A 20,113-nucleotide genomic window follows, 5' to 3' on the forward strand; every position below is an offset into this window, starting at 1 on the left:
AGATAGGTTACTACTTTAATAAATTTATTAGATGGCAAGCGTTTAATTACTAATTCTTCCAAAAATGTAAGATGTAAAAATATAATAATGGAAGCTATTTCCACTGACAGGATAGCAGTACGCACATGCTAAAAGTAAGCCTAATTTCACATGCTGCAAGGCAAAAGAGCGATCTGTTTGTGTAGCAAGAAAATAGTGAATTGGAAGTTACATCTGTTTATCAACTATCACCAAGGAAACTAATAATTGCAGAGAAAAAATAGATCTGTATGGACCATTGCGTAAACTACAACCAAGACTAATCCAGCATATATAGAATAATGAAATAGCAAAAGGGATTTTGCTCCCACCATTGTTGCGGATCTGAGAACAAATCTTGAAATCAACCAAGACGAAAAAACGAAGTAAGAGAGGAGGCAACCAGATCCTTGCTGCACCAAGAGGATCACCCTGGAACATCGTCCATCTTTATGGATTCTATTGCTGCTTTTTGGCCTTCTCTGAGAAGAATGCAAGCACGGGGAGAATATGAAAGAGAGAATTCCTTATTTGACACTGGAAAAATGAGTCGTTCCTTTCTTGGCCCTGAAATTTTTTTCGTTCCCTATTTGACACTCACTTCAACTTTCGTTCCTAATTTGACACTGCCGTCAAATCCGTTAGCTAACGGTGTTAACTGGCCGTTAAAAAGACGTTTTTGCCCCTAGAAAAAAAACGGCGAAGCAAATTTGAGAGGAAAAAAAACATGCGCCCGCCTCTGATGCATGCGCCCAGCTAAAAAAAAGGCGCAGTTTTTTTTTTCTCTCAAATTTGCTTCGCCGCTTTTTTTTCTAGAGGCAAAAACGTCTTTTTAACGGCCAGTTAACACCGTTAGCTAACGGATTTGACGGCAGTGTCAAATTAGGAACGAAAGTTGAAGTGAGTGTCAAATAGGGAACGAAGAAAATTTCAGGGCCAAGAAAGGAACGACTCATTTTCCCAGTGTCAAATAAGGAATTCTCTCAATATGAAAAGGGGAAGAGAGAGGTGGCTACGGGAGAGAGAAAGGGGAAAATGAGGAGGGAAAAGATAAGACCGGGTCCGCTCCGTGATTATAGCCAGGCAAGTTCGTGGGAGGCCCAGGCGCTCGATTTCTTACGCCTGGTGCCCGGCAACCGGTCCAGGCAGCTCCCACCAGCGATAGTCAGGGTTCCAACAAGAGACTTTTCCTGTGTGTCATTATAAAAGATCGTAATTCTCTGTGTGCTTCTAAAAAAATTTAGCGGTTTTCAGCGCCACTACTCCAACTTTTTTATGTCATCCATGCCACGTCCGTCAGTTTGGACTCTAACGCCATCAAACTGCAGGTGTGAAAAGACGAAAATGCCCTTAAGTTCAAATATATTATTAATTTTTTTTGAGCATCTTAACGACTTCAAATGAAAAAACTCAAAACTAGAAAGTTGTAGATCTTGTCGAGATCTATAATTTTTATATAAAAATTATTTTCATTTAATTCCGCAAAAAAAATATGATTTGATATGATTAATATATCTTAGAAAAATCATATTATTTTTTTTGCGGAATTAAATGAAAAAAAAATTATATAAAAATTATAGATCTCGACGAGATCTACAACTTTCTAGTTTTGAGTTTTTTCATTTGAAGTCGTTAAGATGATAAAAAAATTAATAACATATTTGAACTTAAGGGCATTTTCGTCTTTTCACACCTGCGGTTTGACGGCGTGAGAGCCCACACTGACAGAAGTGGCATGAAGGACACGAAAAAGTTGGAGTAGTGGCGTTGAAGACCGCCGAATTTTTTCAGGGACACACAAGAAATTACGATCTTTTATAATGGTACACAGGAAAAAGTCTCTCCAACCAAACAGAGTCCAGGCAACTTCCAGGCAGGGGTTCAAGCCAGGCAACTTTGGCCAGGGTACTATCCAAAAAGCCCCCCAATGCGCGGGATCGTCGCCTCATAGTCATAGGAGGGATTCCTGAGCAGAGAGGATGACTTTCCCTTTCCGGTCTGTCCAAATGTGCATGCGATGGGACGTGAAATCTATTTTTATAATAAATTTAACCGTAAATGTAATTGTAGCAGTAAAAAAAGCTAGCATTACAACAACGAAGCAAGGTTCACTATCTAGTTAAACTAGTTTTTGATCATTTTTTATGTTTTACTCCGGCAATATAATGGTTTTTTTACCATTAGTTAGACGTTCCTATCACGTATCAAGGGGAAGAAGAAGGCTTGCTTGTGAACAAGGACAGATTCATCAGCATGATGTTCCTCATGGGCCAACTTGTCATCACTGATTCTCTGGACAATTTGCTAACAAAAACTTTAACTTACCTCTGTTAAATACTTTAGCCTATCTCTATTGAAAATTTTAATTAGAATATGTACTTAGCTCCTAGCATGTACTGTATTTTTGCCCCTAAATATTGAGCTTCCATGTGTTTTCTGATTATAGCTTTGTTTCACTATGTTAATTCTTTTTTTTTGTTGATACCTTAAGTAATCCTTCCAGGAACGTGCACATCCAATTGTTATAGATCCTCTAGGGCTGTGAATTTTTTTTTAATTTTAACACTTTTTCGAACTTAATTTTAAATCTAACACTCTCGGTTTTTTTAAACTAACACTTTTGGCCGCGCCTATTGCCCTGGCACGGTCAAATGCCTGTGCCGCGCCATGCATGGTGGCGCGGCAGAGGGCTGACGTGGCGGCGACCAGAAACGCTGACCGGTGACGTGGCAGGGCTCTGCCGCGCCACCGATCTTGGCGCGGCAGTGTTGCGCCCTGATCCATGGCGCGGCAGAGCCAAATATAACCTCCGTCGTGGCCCTCTGCCCGAGCAGTCTCCATTCTCCGAGTAGCGCAGCAATGCTGGCCGCCGCGCCCGCCTTCGCCCGCGCCTGCCCGCCGCCGTGCACGCCGTCTGCCGCGGCCGCGTCCGCCCACGCCACCCAGCCCGCCCGCGCCAGCAAGCCAGCCGCGTCCGCCCGCCCGCGCCAGCCAGGCAGCCAGGCCGCTGGCCGCCAGGTGCGGCCACCGCGCCCACACGCCGGCGCGCCTCTCCCTCCGGCCAGAACCTCCGGTCACGCACGGCGGCTGCCCTGCGCCCGCGCCTCCTGGCCCGGTCTTACGCGCTGCAACGAGATACTCCACTAATATAGTTAGCACAGTTAATAAAGTTAGTAAAATTATTAAAGTATAGTTAGTATAGTTAGTAAAGTTAGATAGTTTAGTTAGTATACGTAATATAATAAGTTAGTATAGGTAGTTTAGTTAATATAGTTATAGTATGCCTTGTATAGATGTTAATATTTGATTAGTTAGTATAGTTATAGTTAGAAAATATATTAATGTTAGTATGGACATTATGTACGATGATTTCGACGACTTAATGAAGTTTCTTGAAATGCTTCTGTAGATGGATTGTTGTGTTAGAGTTTTGTACGGAGGAAGTGTTAGGAGAGAGGATGGTATGTGTTGAGGATATGGAAGAAGAATTGGAATGGTTTGATGAACCTCCTAGCTTCAATGACCTTTGTGTCCGTTTGAATATAAAGTTTGGTGGTGATTTCACACTAAAGGGGAGGTTTGATACTGGGAAGACTAGGGCACACTATGTCCTCATGCCCTTGCGCGACCCTGCTCACTGGTCCCGCTACACTAGGGTTCTCCAAGGTTCTAATATGCCCATGGCTAAGGTGGTGGTGGAGAATGGGTACATGATGCATGGTGTTCAGGACAGCCCGTCCAGTGATGGTTTCGGAGGCAATGAAAAAGAATTAGGGGTCGAAGGAGAAGCATCTCAGGATAATATGGATTTGGATGGTCAGTTGACGCAGGAGCAGTTTTATTCAACTGCAGTAGGCTGTATAAGCAATGATTTCGATGTGAATGAGTTCGAACGGGAAGAGGAGGAGCAGGAGGAGGAGGATAGGATCGGTGATGTTGTTAGCAGTGATTCAGACGATTCTGATGATGACCAAGGAGGTACAGATGCTATGGCAACAACGGCTGATGTCATGCCAGTACCTGTACATACTATGCCATTACCAGTACCAACTGAGGTTTTGCAAGGTGTCCATGCTCAGGGTAGACTAGTCACAGATTTGGCTACAGATGATATCCCCTATGATTCATGGGCCAGAATTAGCGAAGCGCAGCAGTATCTTCCACCACCACCTTACACAGCGACTGAGCTTGAGCAACTAAGGTCCAAGAACGTACCTTTCAGGGGCGTTTCGAACTATAGGGATGTCAGCATGACGGATATGGCAGTTTGTGATACCGGTCTCTAGATGTGTAGGAATTCATTATATAACCATGAGACAGAAACCCTTAGGAAGGGGATGATATTCAACACAATATCAGAGATGAAACTCTTCCTTCAGAACTATGCTATGTACCACCATAGACCGTACACCGTCACTCATTTGGACCAGGAGTTGAGGTACCACTTGATATGCAAAAACGGTTGTCTGTGGAGGTTAAATGCACGTAGAAGATAGAGTGATGGCAAGTGGAGGATAACTAAAGTTGTTGAACCCCACACTTGCCTAGACAATAGGGGGAAGGAAAATCATTAGCAGCTCACTGCACGTTACCTTGCCCATCGTATATTAGGGCTCGTTGATGACAACAACAATATCTTGGTGTCTTCTTTACAACAGTCCATATCTAGATTTGTTAGGTATGATGTGACGTATGGAAAGGCTTGGCGTGCTAAGCAAATTGCTCTAGCGATTCGATGGGGTACTTGGGAGGAAGCGTACAACAGGGTGCCCTGCATTTTATGTGCAATGCATTATTACAACCCTGGCTTGACATGGTTTGTGGACACCGGAGGGATGTTTTTTTTGGGACCCATTGAGGCATGTCCTCTATCGTGTGCTCTGATCATTTGCGCAAACAGAACATGTATTCCAATTTTGTCGGCCAATCGTACTTGTTGATGGCACTTTCCTAACAGGAAAGTACAGGGGCACCTTGATGATGGCTGCTGTTGTTGATCCTGAGGACCAGATAGTACCCATGGCATTTGCTTTGGCAGAGGGAGAGAACAATGAATCATGGTCATGGTTCATGCGGCTTCTACGTGTGCAAGTGCTTGGTCCAACTTGCACTATATGTTTGATCTCCGACCGTCACGCAGGGCTTCTTAATGCTGCAGCTGAGCATATAGATGGGTTCCCGCCTCTAGTACATAGATGGTGCATGAGACACTTTGCCGCTAATTTCTGGCGGCGTTAGCGGAAGTAGGAGGTATGTGACAAGGTAAAGGCTCTATGTTGTGTACGTACAGAGCACCAATTTAAGGAGACAAAGAGAGAACTAGACAAGATGTTAAATGCAGCGGGAAAGGCCTGGTTAGAGGCGTAGATGGAACAGAAGGCTAAGTGGGCGTTAGCATATGACGAGGGGGGTTTCAGGTATGGCATCATGACCACTAACTCCTCGGAGTCCTTCAATCGTGTATTCGTCGGAGTTCGATCATTGCCTGTGTCTGGAATTGTTGAGTTCTCCTTTCATAAGTGCAACGAATATTTTGTGAAGAGGTGAGAGCTTGCGCAGAGGAATATAGCTGAGCAGGGGCGTTTTGAAAAGGCCGGAGCTGAACATTTGAAGGAGGCCGAGGAATTGGCCAAGCAGCACACCACCGAGCCGTATGGACCCCGCCGCCATATCTTTAGTGTACGGGGCAAGGGTGGCACAAGCCTGGGTGGCGAACGTTGTGGTGGACGAAACTACCAAATTGATCTTGAAAAGGTAGAGTGCAGTTGCAACGTCCCTCAGATCATGCATGCCCCTTGCTCTAATATGATCACGGCCTGCAGGGTTCGCGGGTACAACTATGAGGATCTGCCATATATGTCACCCTTGTATCTCCGTTCGAACACCATTAGTATTTCGAAGATGAGCTTCGAGCCATACCTTGACCCAACATAGTGGCCACCTTATAATGGTTATGACTACGTGCCGCATCCAGATCTAATGAAGGTAGGGAAGGGTAGGAGGAAGAAGAAGCAACTGAAGGGGGACATAGACGCTATGAGAGGGTACGGCGAAGACATGTACGGCGGGGGAGACTTCAATGAGACCCGTGGTAGGAATCTTTGCTCCGTTTGCAAATAATCTGGCCACAAGGCTAGCCGGCATAGAAGACAGCAGGTGATTTCATATTGTGTTCGAATTGCATAACAAGTAGTTCAAATTTTGCAATGCTACATAATGTTAATATGAAAATTATTAATTTGAATACTCCAACCCTTTGTTTATCATTTTGTAACAGGATGGCCCCTCCCAAGCCGCACCAGCTGATCCCCCTTCTTGATGTGGAGTACGACGACCCCCTTCTTGTACCGGACGATGAGGTTCATTACGTCGTGGGACTTAGTTCATTACGTCGAACTTATGTCGAACGAATATTGTCGTCGAAAACTTGTAGACTCATAAACCAATAAAAATGTTGTATGGCAACTTATCGTCCATTTATTTGCTTCATGTTCGTTTTGTACAATACTTGTAGTTTTGTATAGTACCTCCGCTTGTAGTTCTGTACTTTTGTACAGCACAGCCACGCCGTGGGCTATGGCGCGACAAATGATTACGTTCGTTTTAGAAATTTTTAACACATGATACAAACAGATGTGATCACTTAAGATCGATCATGGGTAATCCGAGTACATGATACATGGGTACAATACATCAGTAGTTCAAATGGAATATAAGACATCACAATAGAATTTCTACTACATGGCTACATTGATCATTAATAAAGCATGGAACTAACAGACGACGCAATCAAAAACCCTCAGTCAGAAACATACTGAGTAAGCAACTCATCGTCTGAGTACCAATCCTCAACCACAACCCTATTGCTGTGGCTAGGCTCACCTGTGTTGCCCTGACCTGCCTGTCGCCTGTAGTAAGCGGCCTCCACTTCATCTGCGGCCGCTGCGGCCTAAGTGAAGAACACGTCGTCATCCTCCTCCGCCTGTAAGCCCACCTCTTAGAGCGATGAGCTCGCTCAGTCTGCCAGTGTCGTCCTCATCCTCCTTCGCCTGCAAGCCCTTCTCTGCTAGAGCGATGAGGTCGCTCAGTCTGCCAGTGTCGTTCTCATCCTCCACCGCCTGCAAGCCCGCCTCTGCTAGAGTAATTAGCTCACTAAGTCTGCCAGTGTCGTCCTTATCCTCGTCCCCCTCATCAGACAACACAATCGGGGATTGAACGATGCGACCAGCTCGCGATCTATGCTCATCTAACTTCTTCTCCTCATACCTTGCACGAGCCACCTCTGCGGCATGTTCCTCGCTGCAACCAGTCCCTTCATGTATAAAATGCAATCAGTTAGCAACGTGATTATATTACATTTAAAATCAGGCAACGAAAATAGGCGTTCAAGCACTCACTGGCACATAATGTAGCAACATGCTCGTTCAAGACCTGCATCTTTACTCTTGTCTCCTCCCTTGCCTCCTTCCTTACCCTCTCCTCCTCTAACGTCATCCATCTCTCCAACCCCTATTTGTTAAGCCCAACATCGATCGGGTTATAAATACCGTGCTGTCTAGCAAACTCACGCATCTTTTCTTTGTGATGTTTAACGAATAGGTTGACGTAGTCAGGTCCATATCCCCTCTTTCTTGCAATTAGTTGCCTCTTCTTCAGTTCATCCAAGAACTTAGCTTGACCATCGTAACGTTACCACCTGTATTTCCTAGTGCTCTGTTCAAAAGAAATATTATATCATATATGGAAGAAGAAAAATATACGAAAACAATAACTTACATTAAAACGACTGCACGTGTAGAAGCAACAAGCCGCTGTGTCCGGATGTCTTGATTGAAACACGTTGGCCGGATGACCACAGTCACAGTTAGGGACAGTGAGTTCAGGAGGGACGGGGGCATCTTTTCTAGACTCGTCGGGGTACATTTCTCTAGGACGACCTCGTTTTCGCCATAACTGCTCCCGAAACATGTCTTCCATCTAATAAAATGGTTCAAATTAAACACCAATCAAAACAACACAAATTAATATAAAATGTAATCATTTGCAATGCAACTAAAATATTATAAACAACAATTATAACAACAAAAATATATATGGCAAACATACTTCTAACTAAATAATTAACCTTAACATCAATAAACTCATACTAATATCTTCACCATAGTTCCCAAACATAATTTTCCTACTTACCTTAACTCCCATTCATAATATCCTATCCACCATTTAAACGAAAATAAAATATGCGTCATTATCTTGAACTAGGACGAGGAGGGAGGGAGGCGGCCGGGGAATGGAAGGGAAGGGAAGGGAGGGAGGCGGCCGGGGAATGGAAGGGAAGGGAAGGGAGGGAGGCGGCAATGGAGGCCCGGGCTGCCGCCGTTCGTGGCGCGGCGGCCGGCGTGCTTGGCGACGGTCGAGAGCGGGAGCGACGCCTAGGCCATTTTGCTACTCGGCCAGCGGGACTGGCCGCGGCGGAGGTTATATTTGGCTCTGCCGCGCCATGGATCAGGGCGTGGCACTGCCGCACCAAGATCGGTGGCGCGGCAGAGCCCTGCCACGTCAGCAGTCAGCGTTTCTGGTCGTCGCCACGTCAGCCCTCTGCCGCGCCATCATGCATGGCGCGGCACAAGCATTTGGCCGCGCCAGGGCAATAGGCGCGGCAAAAAGTGTTAGTTTAAAAAAAACCAAGAGTGTTAGATTTAAAATTAAGTTCGAAAAAGTGTTAAAATTAAAAAAAAAATTCAGGGCTGTTTGGTTGTTAGGGATTGCTAGGCTGGAACAATTTCTTCCTAGATTGTTTGACTAATTTATATAGCCTTTATCACCTGGAACTATTCCTGGTTGCATTCTATCCTAACCGAACAGGCCCTTATGTGATACATGGTGTCATCCCTCTAGCCTAAGGTGTCAACCGGCTGGGTGCACCGTGCAGGGCCAGAACAACTGGTCTTGGCTGAAATTATTTGAATGAATAGACTGGACTAGATTAACTCGTTGTTGGACTGGATTGGGTTGGATGTTTCGAAAACATTTTTTTCTTAATCTCTAAAAGAGGATTAAGAAAAAAATGTTTGCTTGATCATGATATGCATAACTTTTTTACATCCGATAAAAATTTGTATTTATAGAGAGATAGCGTATCTTTATTTAAAATAGACTAAAATAATAGTTACATGTTATATTAAAAATAAAAGAGCCGTGAACGAGCTGTTAGCTCGGTGGTTTAGTCGCTAGCGCTCACGTGAATTGCTGACGTGCCCCTAGTCTACGAGGCCTGTGCAGCTTCGATGATCTCTAGAAGAACGTTGATAATGCATAGGTTGTTGATATAGGGTGTGCGTGCTTGTAGTGTGAGTGCGTTGTGTGGAGTTTATACCACAACTTATATATGGGGTGTTTAGGACTGCTCCACTCTCGTTTTTGCAGCTCCGCTCCACCAACTTTATCATGGAAAGTAGCTCTACCATAAAGTTTGTAGAGCAGGTGGTACTGTTTGGTACACAACCAAACTCTAGCTCCAGGAATAGATTGTTTTCATGTAAATGGCCTATTATGCTTCTGATTAAAATGTCACTTAATATTTTATGAGAAGAATAGAAAACAAATGATAGAAAAAACGTGGGAAGCAAAAACTGGAGTCACGGCAGTCAAGCCATGGGGCAAGCGAAATCAAATATTTTCCGTCGTGGCAAAAACGGGAAAGAAAAAACGTGGGAAGCACAAAAAAAAACGTAGAAAACAAATATTTCCGTACAGGGAAGAAAAAACGTGAGAAGCAAAAAAATATGTAGAAAACAAATATTTTCCGTAGCCGCAGTCAAGCGCACGGGAAAGCGAGTCGAATGGATGGAAACTAGCGGTGGTTAAGGAGTGGCAAAGGTGAGTAATTATCTCTCAACTGTACGTGGGAGTATAAGCCTTTAAAAACTAGAGTACCTCTTGAGATGTTTCAGAAAAAAATGAGGAGTTGGCGCTCAGCTCTATTTTTTTCTTGGAGCTGAAGATGTTTAGCAACACAGAGTTGGAATAGAGCTGTAAAAAACAGGAGCGGATCAGTCCCAAACACCACATACTTAGGACTTAGGAGTCCAGGCTAAAAAAAAAGAAAGAGAGCCTAGTATGGTCAGAAGGTAACAACTTTATGTAGGCTTGGCTCCAGGGAAACAAAATTCTTACACCCAAAATTAAAAAGGCTACACAAAGGTGAGATTAGCATCTCAGAAGAAGAGACGCAAAAGATGGTTAATATAACAGAAATGCTATAGGACACATGTGTGTTTTGCGGTTTGTTGGCACATGAATTGTGAGCCGTCCAATCTGACGCGTGGTGTTTGTTTTTGCCGCCCGATCTTGTGTCCGATCTCTCTGCGCCGATGTGGTTTGTTTGGTTCTCTATGTTGTGGGTCCCGATTATTAGTGCTACTGTTTGAGTTTGTTTGGGACTCGCGCCCGAATGTGGAGCGTCACTTCCCCTTTTCCTCATTTTCATTTCCTCTCGTCTTCCTCGCGTTCTCCTCAGCAGCGACTAGCGATTTCTCTAGGGTTTGGCTCACAGGCAGCGTCCCCGACGACCTGTGGCGGTGCCGCCGCCTCGCCGTGCTTGATATCAGCGGAGCGCTCACAGGCCCCATCCCGCCGGCGCTCGAGACCCTGGCGCTCAACTCCAACCAGCTCTCTGAGCCCATCCCACCGGAGCTCGCGTCGCTCGCGCCCACGCTTAGGGACTTGCTCCTCTTCGACAACCGCCTCTCGGGCGAGCTCCCGCCATCTCTCGACGACCTACGCCTGCACCAGTCGCTGCGCACCGGGGCCAATCACGACCTCGCAGGCATGATACTGGACTCCTTCTCCTGGCTGTCCAGCCTCGTCGCGCTCGGTTGGTTTTGCTCCAGTGCGTATGTGGTCTCCATGTCGTCATGTTCTGCGGATGCGCCTTCCTCATTCTGGATTTTGTCGTCGTTGTTTTCATTCTGGGCGGATGGGTGCTCTCTGCCTCCATGGTCTGCGTATGTTGATATACGGTAATGAGATCTGGTTCATAGGTCTGTTTGTTGATTGAGTGATGCACGCATGGTTGATTGAGTGTTGCCTTGGCTGTGTGCAGAACATTGTGCTGGGAGTGGGCGGGCAGGCCAAGCTGCGGCACCCTGGTCAGGTTTCCACTGCTGTGGGTTGATGGCTGCCGCGTCCATGCTTTTTTAGCTTGATTTAGTAATTTTTTTGTTTGTTCATTTTTTTTTCTTTGCTAGATGGTTTGGAAAAGGCCTGGTGGTGTAGTTGATTTATCTAGCTCTAGTGATTCTAAAAATGATGACTTTGATGTCCATTCTCAGCTTCCTTTTGTTCTCAGCTTCCTTGCTTAATTTCTGCTCTAGATGTGTGATTGTTTTTAACTCCTGTTATATAAATTGTACTTTTGTACATGTACTATTTGATATCAGCCTGTGTTGGTAGTATGGAGGTATGCTTTGACTATTGAGTGCCATGTACTTGTGGCATGGTGCCATGATCCCTGTGTTTGTATTTTCCTTTGTAAAATTGGATGTTTCTGATAGCTTTATCTTGCTTTTGACTGACAGGTTTGTCGATCGAGGTTGTTATCTGTGTTTTAAGGAAAAGATGGACCCAAGTTTGTTGATTGTGTCAATTAGTGCAAGTACACCTCTGAATTCTCGGGTGTATGCATCTGCATGCACTGGTTCCCTAGGCTGACCCTGAGTTGTTGGATGCTTTCTTGTGTATGTATTTTTAGGACTCTGCATTTATCAGTTTGTGGTCTCAGTTCTATCTACCTTTGTCTTTTTACTATTTTTGCATTGATTTCCTCATGGTCATTTTGTTGACAGAGTCATGTAATTTTGGGACAACACATCTTCTATCAGTTGGTGTTGGATGCTCACAATTTTATGGAGTGTCACTATGTGTAAGTTTAATTGTCATCATTTCTATTACACAGAACCTATAGAGCACTTGGTTGTTTTGGGAGCGATTTTTTGTGGTTGCTGAGTCAAGAATGCATTGTCTGATATGTTTTGGTTGTTTTTTGCCTGAGTTGCAGGGCCTACTTTTAGTGTTACTGTTCTAAATTTGGAATTGCGCCTGGTTTCTGTGGTTGTTTTATTAGTACATTATCTTCTTCCCTATGATGCTTTACATTGGTCAGAGGTCATTTCATCAGGGTGCAAGGTTTGTTCCTTTTGCTTCCTTGTAATTTTCGTTGTTTAGGTTTGTTCATGTGTTCTTCCTCATTTTAGAGGTTAGGGTTCTAGTTTATTTGAATGATTTGTTCTCTACTGTATTTGGGTGGGTTGCATTTGGGTGCTGATTATAAGCATCCCAGACCTTTGTCTGTTGGTGATTATAATATCTATTGTGATTATTGGGTTGCAGTAGTTTGATTGTTTTAACTCTTGTTATATGAATTGTAATATTGTAGATTGACTATTTGATAACAGGTATTTAAGTTATCACTGGTAATTTCTCTTTTGGGTGTTGAGCAATTTTCCTTAACTAGCATTGTGTGTTTTCTTCTCCAGAATATGGCTTTTCATTTGTGAACAATTTAGGATGTTGCTCTTTGTTTTCTGTAGCCATAGAATTTTTTTTCTAAAGAATTTATTTTTTCGTTTGTGAAAAATGTGGCATATTTGTCTCTGTTATCTGCCTTCCATAGAAAATATTTGGATTTTTAAGAAATTTGATCTATCTTTTAATGGTGAGCTCTTTCTGTCAATCCTAGTCTCTATGCAATTATGGCAATATATCCTAGTCCTAGAATTCCTTCATTTATCTCAGAATTGCATTTATCTTTGAAAATATTGTTTCATAGTTTGATTTTATGCACTATTGTGGGTGTGTGCTCTGTTCATCTAGTCAATAGAGCAAATCAGTGACATATTTTTTGGTAAAGCAAGAAGCGGGTGCAATAACAAGTATTTTGGATAGATAATAAGAGATGAATTGGATGAGTGTAAGAAAAATATCTTCAGGGATCATGGATTTGGGATCTTGCTTGAGTATGATGGATGTTCAGTGCCTAGAAATTTTGTCCAATGGATTACGGATCAAGTCGATGTCAACTATTGTGATATACTTGTTGGATGCAAAGTAGTCCCTTTTTCTGCAAAATCAGTTCACCTTTTCTTAGGGATTCCAGTTGGTGGTGAAGACATCAGGCAGCAGAAAGATGAGTCTGGAAAGGCCAATTTTCTTAAAGAAATCAATGAGACTTCTTTGCCGCTCATCAAGACCTTTGCCAAGAAGTTGGTAGGCAACACTTTGTCTGATGATGACATCTTCCGATACTTCATGGTTGTTGCATTGTCAACTTTTCTATCTCCAAACTCAAGTACTCTTCCTAGCCCCATGTATCCAGGTGCTTTGATTGATGTTTTGACTATGAAAGATTGGGACTAGTCCAAGTTTGTATTTGAATGGCTGTTCGCTTCAATATCATTATCGAGAAAAAGCATAGAAGGACAATTGGTGGCTGCATATACTTCTTTGTGGTATATCTTTTTCCATTGCTTGTTTTCCTATCAATTACTTTTTATCATCTATATGTAATGTATTTACTGACCACTTTGTAATTTCTTGTAGGCTTACTATCTAGACTTCCTGAACTTCGGATCTCGTCACCAACTTCCCCCAAATTTACCAAGAATTCTATGTTGGAAAGGTTCTATGATAAAAAAATATGCTTCATATGATTGTGTCTCTGCTGATAAGTTTGGAAACCATCCGATAAGTCTTGGTTTGAGGTTTTATGAGTGTTGTCATGTTTGTTTTGTTCTTGTTTGGATTACTGACCGACTAACTGTAATATATTTTGTGTAGATCTATTGAGGAAACTTGTTATGCTGAATCTTTGTTACCGGTTGATGCTTGTGCTTCTTTTAGGGATTCTCTATATACTGATTGTAGATTATTTGATGAACAAGTAGGTGCCTTGTTCAGTATGTTTATGAGTATTTTATTTAGTTTAATATTTGTGAATAAATTACTGGTTTAGTTCATTGCTATTTTAATATGTAGAATACGCAATATTTAGTTCGCCCTCAGAGGTGGAACTCTTATCAGGAGCAGCAACCTATTGTCAGCGTAAAAACGTGTCGATGCGTCTGGCACACAACAAGTCGGAAGGATCTGCTTGATGGAGCAAGGCTAGAGATCCGCTTGCCTTCAACGCACAGTCGACCCTAAGAATTCTCAAAGATGTGCTAGTCAATTTGACCTACAATTAACAAGGATAGAAAATTTATCAGTAATTTAAGGTGGAACATGTCGGTTTTGCTCAGATAGTTCTAAGTGTGCCGCTTCGGGAGCAGCCAGACAGGAAAATCGACTAAATAGCCGATACGTGAAGAAATCGGCTGTTAAGGACTACGATGTTTGTGGGTCGCGATTGATTTTATGATAACAAGTACAATGCATCCAGATATAAGTAAAATCATCAGCTTGGTGGATATTAACAGTGTAAAGCGTCGAGCCGATGAGTTTAACGAGAAAGGATATAACATGCGAAAAATCGATTGTCTAGTATGAATGGATATACAAACGCTCTGAATCTAATCTGTTACCATCAACAGTGAGGTTCGACCGGATCGATGGCAACTATGATGATGATAACAAACTAAAATCGAAGAATCTATAAAACCATCTATACATTGATAGGTTTTCTAAAAGGCATGCTATATGTGTGGAAGCATAGGCGAATCGGCTGAAATAGCCGATTTAAGTAGAAAAGGGATTACAGCATATGAACATCGATTATTTAACTTGGATAGATCTATAAACTCATCAGACCTAACCTGTTATCCTTAACAGTGGGGTTCGACCGGATTGATGACAGCCATGATAAAGATGACAAATCAAACCTTTGAAATAAACAGATCTATCCACATTTGACAGACTCATAAAGACACACTGTAAGTGTTAAAGTGTAGGCGAATCGGCTATTTAGCCGATGCAGGCATAGCAAACAGCCAGGGTCATGCCTGGTCGAAAGCAAATCTACCAGCTAGCATCCTCCGATCTAAAGTACTAATAGTGGGGATTGATCGGATCGATACATCCATAATAGCGAGTTATAGACCAGATTCAACTAGCTAGTAAACCTTCTCAAGATCAGACATGCCCTAACCGCGTACTATGCACGATCAAGATCAAAGTAGAACAGCTGATGAAACATAATATGTCGTTTATAGTAAGAACCATCATAATGTAATAAAATAAACGATGGACTAAAAGGATGTGAGGCCGATCTAGATCGATCTCGATCGGGTAGGTTGATGTTGCTAAAACTAATGATAATAAGAACAGCAGCAAGATCGGTAACTTAATGAATCTACCCAAAGGATGCCATCCTTGGGTGGAGCCGATAACTTGACCTTAATCTAATTCGAGCAGTGGAGGTCGAACTTAACCGATGCAGCCGTACTTGAACAAGATAAGGATCGATAACTAGCTTATACTAGAGTTCACAAGAGGTCAGCCGGACCGATGCAGCCTTACAAACAGAAGCATAAGCCATGACGGTACTTACAGACAAGCCAGAGGTCGATCGGACCGATGCAGCCCTGCTTGTTGAAGAACTCACCGAGATATACACTACTCCTACTCCTAAGGGTTGGCATAAAGCCAAAAAAAGTAATTGGTATTGATTGATTGGATATCCTTTTACAACAGCTGGGGTCCAATATTTATACCTAGAATCTAAGCATGAATCCTACTCAAGTATGACTCATTACAATCTTGGTATAAGAGAAAACATTCCTAACTTAAGATAACTTGGACCCTAATCTTTCCCTTTTTATAGAGTCCTACATGTCTTTCCCGACGCCAACCGTAGCTCATTGACATTGTCTGCTGATGTCATCCGAAGAGAGCCAATCCTAGTGCCGTATCTAAATCAGCTGATATCGATCCTTATGCAATCGACTCCTTGATGACACAATCTTGGAAGCTTTGAGTTCCCGCGTTCTTCTTCCCAAATTTTTGTGTAAACACATGCCCCCAATTTTAGGATAAAAATGATTTTATTCCAAAATTTCTATTTACCTATTCACCATGTCGCAACCGTTTATTTCGAGATATACACATGACTCTTGATATTCTCAGTCCGAATTTTATATAATACCCCAATAGTATCATTTTTTATTCATTCGGTCCATCTACTTTCCCCTTCTTCGAGCGAGCCTCAACAACAAAAGCCATCGTTACTAGAGCTCTAACCCAAACAGTTTCTCCTCTGCTCGAGCTGCTCATCAAGTCATTCCTCTGCAACCTTTTCTGGATTCAAATCTATTCTAACTAAAATGGCGACCAGTGACTATATTCCTGAGGTACATCTCAAAATCTACGCCCTTCAATTATCAGTCGCTGCTCTGTATTTTTTCTCTTCCTTAAGTCTATTTCATCTGGCTTTCCAGGGGATGGAAAATGAAATTTTGATCCCTTCGTCTATTGTTCCAAACTCTTATTACCTTGGACCCATGGGGGATGTTGATCCTTTGGATTTTATCAAACAAGAAACCAATCAAATTCCTTTTAAGCAGTCCTTGGTAGATCTATCTTCTTGGAATACCAAAAATCCCTTTAGGAATTGGCCCAAAATACCTAAGGGATGGAGAGACTGGTTCCGTAGAGTGTTAGAAAAAAGGGCGGAGACTGGGAAGTTCATGATTTAAACCAATGCCTAACTCTTTCATTGTCTAGAATGAAGAGAAACGATTCACTCCTAATTGTTGCTTCTTACTTCTGGTCCAACACCTTGAATGCTTTCGTCTTTCGTCATGGTCCAATGACTATTACCTTGGCCGATGTTTATATGTTGACTGACCTTATAATAACAAGACCAACGCAGCCATATGACCTCTTAGGTGCTGGGTCAAAGAAACTAGCCAAAATATCATACTGCATAGGATGGGCAAGCTATATCTAGAACCATATCAGGAATAAATCGACTATCAGTGAAAGAGAACATGTGGCTTTTCTGAACATGTGGTTAGAAAGATTCATCTTCTGCGGGTCATCTTATGGTCTGACTTACAATCATAAACTCATGGCAAATCATCTAGAAGTAGGCATTGAGATCCCTCTTGGAAAGTATCTGTTGGGATCAGCTTACCATTTGATGTATCAGGTGCCCGCTCAGCTGCTGAAGAATGAAGCAGTGCACACTATCAGCGACCCTTGGTGGTTAATTCAAATATGGTTAAATCTATATATACATAAGATTGTAATGCCAACTCTCTAGAATTTGAGCTTTCCCTCCTCCAACTTTGATGAGGAATACATAGGTGAAGAAGAAAGAACCCGTCAGTGCATGAACCACGGTGAAGCTGCATCGGCCATAACAGTTGTTGTCGATGTTGGTCATCTCTTCAAGAAGTATTATAGAGGGTTTGATGCAGCTGTTCTAACTTGGCTACCCTATGATGAGGATGAGAATAATGAGTTGGTTTTGCAATTCAAATTTCAATTTGAATTAGGCTGTTCAGACGAAACGACAGCTGCAATCTTCAATTCCTTCATCAAACCTTGCGTTCTTCCAGCCGAATTTTGTCATGGCCTCGGTAAAATGTCTATAGGTTCCTTCCTTCTAGGCAACCTTCCAATCTATGAGTTTTACAATCCTTTTTTTGTAGCTCGTCAGTTTGGTCTTGGCCAACTGCCCCCCAGACAATTCTTCAAAGATATACTAAAACCGAGAGAAGGCATCAGTGAGGCACTGGAAGCTTCTAGAGTTTTCAGTTAGAATCATATCTCCCTTCCCTCTATTTGTATGAATGGACTAGAGCCTCTTTCACTTTCCATTTATATGATCTCTAGTGGCAAGAATGGCACTCCCACCTCTTCTACGGGCCAGTTCATCCTAGCTGCATAGCTCTGGATGAAGGTTTTGCTTCTAACAGTGAGGTAACTAGCTATCTCCTTTGCTTTCATAAAGGTCATCTACCAAAGTCCCTCAGTCAATTCATCTAATAGAACTCCCTTGTAGGATGCTGAATTCAATCCCCCAATTATGGATAGAAAAGGGCATGTCATAGAGTATTATCTACCATGTCCAACCACGAGACTGGGATCAACTACACCTCCACTGAAGAAGCTAATGAAAACCCATGCTGCTTCTTCCATTGTAACATACCAATCTTCAAAATGCAAGGCAGTTGAGGGGACAACCCAGAAAATCATTACTAGGAAAAGGCTTCACAGAACGAGACCATCAACTACTCAGGTAAAGTATTTCATCTTCTTCCCAAAATGATATTCAATCTCTAATTCTAATTCTTTCCTTGCAGTTATCGATCATTGCATCCCAACCTGCTTTGGGTGCTCAACTTTTATCCTAGGCTTTTAAATTAGCACCAACCAATCCTTCATCGGCCGATCCTCAAAAGGGGCTGATTTTGGTTGAAACAACCGATGCTTCTAAGATAGCAGAAGATGAAAATCCTTCCACTTTACTTCCTGATGTTGTCAAGGTATCTCCTCCAAACTCTTAATTTTTATTCAATTTCCACCCTTCATCCAACTATTTATTACGCCAGACACTCCCTGAGGAAACACCCATGCAAGAGCAGGAGTCTGACAGTCTACCCATGGAAAATGATCCTATTGTTGTTGTCACCTAGACTATCGATCCCCTAGTTCAGCACACAACTGATGGTAAGAAAATCATATATCTATTTTATCCTTCTGCAACAATCATGGGCTAAAAAAATCTTCCTCGATGTTTGCAGATACCAATGTTGGAAGTTCAGAGCTGATTCAACCAGATACCATTGGTGCATCATCAGCCATTCCTTCTTCTCAGATAGAAGCTATCTTAGAAAAGGTACCATATTTACTTCACCATTTATCTTATTATCAACTTATTCAATCCTCCTAACAAGATTTTCTTATATATAGGTACTTAATTTTCTAGCTCCGAGCTACTCTTTCAATCTTGAAGAGTATCTAGATGAAGATGAAATCAGCTTATCAGCCACCTCTTCTAAAGAAGCTTTATCAGAAGAGACCAGAAATCAGCTAAGGGACATATTGCTAATGCTTGAGAAGAATATAGCCGATCTGGTCCAAGATACGGATTCAATGCAAAGAGTCTTCTTAGCCATTAAGGATAATTTATCCGCAGTTCTTATCAAAGTCCTATCACCTTTATCCATCATTGAAGATCAAGCCCCAAAGGTGAAAAAGGCTCAGAGGAACCTGTCTAATCATGGCGCTTTATTGGTCAAGAAGAACTCCAACAGACAAGAGGCCAAAGAGCTGACACAACTAATCGATAATTTGAAGAACTCCTCCCTCAGGATCGATCTAGAGCTAAACCAACTAGAAACCAAGCGTGCAGAACTTGAGAAGGAACTAGAGAACGTGAAGGCTGCCATCGATCGCCATAAGTCCAATCTGGCTCAAATACCCAATGCCATTAAGCAGAAGAAACAGGAACTATTGACCAAGGTCAGAGAAGGCAAGGCCATCTGTAGCAGCCTTGAGAATATTCCTGGTTCAGCCAAAGACTTTTCTTTACCTGACAGCATATTGTTGCGAGTATTTTGTTTAGGTATTGACATGGATGCTAACCTATGCCTAGACGTAAGTGCCAGAGGTCATTTTACACACGAAACTATGACGGAACAAGTAGAATTACTTGAGCACTTCATAGACAAACACTCTTCTTCCATCATAAGAACTGAATCCCTCCAAGAAAAAGTTACGTTGAGTGTTGAGGAGTCCTCACCAATCGAATCCAAACCTTTAGCATCCTTAGATTCGACTCATGAACCCTCACTCAAGCCACAAACACCGAATGAAAGATTAATTCACCCTTCGGAGTTCCCTATCAAATTCAAGGATTATGGTAATACCTTAGAATACTTTGGGCACAAAAAGCTTACACTTCCTTCTAAGAAACCTTCCCCCAAGGCCAAACCATCGAAGGAATGGCTAATGGAAGTGAAACATTCTTTTGAAGCAATTTGGATTCTTTCGCCTTCCATGACTATACCTCATTCATTAAGGTGGACTATCGTAGAATCCCTACACAACCCATGGTCAAGACTAATATCATGTCAAAATTCCTTGAGAAAAC

Source organism: Miscanthus floridulus, chromosome 14, assembly GCF_019320115.1.
Source record: "Miscanthus floridulus cultivar M001 chromosome 14, ASM1932011v1, whole genome shotgun sequence".
In the NCBI taxonomy this organism is placed as follows: Eukaryota; Viridiplantae; Streptophyta; class Magnoliopsida; order Poales; family Poaceae; genus Miscanthus; species Miscanthus floridulus.